Genomic DNA, 1,859 nt, shown 5'->3' with positions numbered 1-1,859 from the left:
CATCATTCTCTTATGCCAAAGAAATATGTGGTGTACCACAATTTGCAATAATACCTCAAGGGTTGTCCATTTAATTGTTGGAACTTTAGGTTCTCAATACTGTTAGATTTTGAACTTCGGGCCAAAATCACATATTCTCATGGTATGGACATTTTTACAATTTTCTGTACATATTTCGGGACTTCAAGTCCTTACATAATTGTCCATATTTTGAGAAACTTCTGGCATCTCATTTAATTGCTCATCCATGAGTTTAAGGAACTGCAGGTTCCTTTTTGTATATAGTGACGGTTTACCCAAAATGGTTAATATTTATGCATACGTCACTATTCATGTGAATAGTACTATTCATCAAGTCATGAATACATATCTATTCATGTGTGCAGTACCTTTGCCAGTACAGTTATTATTCATGTGTACGGCACTTTTAACCAATACAGTACTGTTACATCATCAAGGAACTCTAGGTCCTTATTTACATGTCAAGGATCAAGGATCTTCAAGTCCAATCTCTTGTTTACAAGTATAGTACCGGAGAGACTGCCAGCTCTCATATCAATATCATCATCAAGGATCTTCAAGTCCTGATGTAATTGTATGATGAGGATCAAGGAACTTCTGGTCCTGATCTGCATACTGTAAAAAAACTCATCATACAGCACAATTAATCCATAAAATAAATTACTGGTAAATAAATTACTGGTATGGACGATAAACCCGCACCATACTTTAAATAAATGTAAATGTGCGGTAAAATAAATTCATAAATTAAATTGCTTGTTGTATGGACGTTAATCCCGCACCATACCTTAAATAAAATTAAATGTGCGGTAAAGTAAATTCATAAATTAAATTGCTTGTTGTATGGACGTTAATCCCGCACCATACCTTAAATAAAATTAAATGTGCGGTAAAGCAAATGTGCTTGTATGGGCACTAATTCTGCTCCATACATTTAAATAAAAGTAAAGGCGTGGACGATAAACCCGCACCACCCTTTTAAATAGATATTGTTGTATGGGTAATAAACCTACACCATACAATAAATAAAATAAATGTGGGGATAAAAACTACCACTAAAAATATAGAAGGTGAAACCGTCCGTTAAAGCTAATAATAGAATTACTATATATATATATATGAATATAATATATTAGTATGGTCAGAAGACCTCAGGCAATAATTCTAAAAGTTGCAGGAAGCTTTTCCAACCTTTTTTTTTTTTTTTTCTTCGTGGAATCCTATCAACACCATGATTCATTAGTTTGAAAGCTAGACAAATCATGTTGGCTTTTCTTCTTTTCACCTGCAAACTTCACTAGCTTTGGATGTTAGTATGAGTATTAAATTGTGTGGAGAAATAATAAAATAATAGAAAAAGTAAGAGGCAGGGAGCTTATCCTTCCAGTTGGTTTGCTCGTAAATCTCTCTAGCAGACCACAACTTCTCCACTACTTTTCTTCCTTACATCAACATAATGGTTAGTAGTATAGATAATAGTGCAGCACAAAAATTATACCTGAGAGCTTCTCGTGCTGATAACGTGTTATAAAATGAACGGGGATATGTGCGAATATTGAGCTGCACGTAAAGTAGATGAGACACAACATTTAACGAGGTTCGGCTATGCCTACGTCCTCGGAGAGCAGCAACAGTAACCTTTCATTCATAACATAATATGGTTACAACTCTAGTGTTTACAATATGTATGCTCACCTAATTTTCTCTCTAGGAGAATTTCTCTTTGCTCTCTTTCTCTTCACACACTCACCCTCTTTCTTCCTTCCCTTCATCTTCTCTCATTTCATCTTCCATTACAAGCAAATATAATGCCTATTTATAGGCAAAGCAAATGGCTT

This window comes from Prunus dulcis, chromosome 6 (genome assembly GCF_902201215.1).
Source record: "Prunus dulcis chromosome 6, ALMONDv2, whole genome shotgun sequence".
NCBI classification, from domain to species: Eukaryota; Viridiplantae; Streptophyta; class Magnoliopsida; order Rosales; family Rosaceae; genus Prunus; species Prunus dulcis.
The sequence above is the reverse complement of the archived record's forward strand: the minus strand, read 5'-3'. Positions refer to the sequence as shown.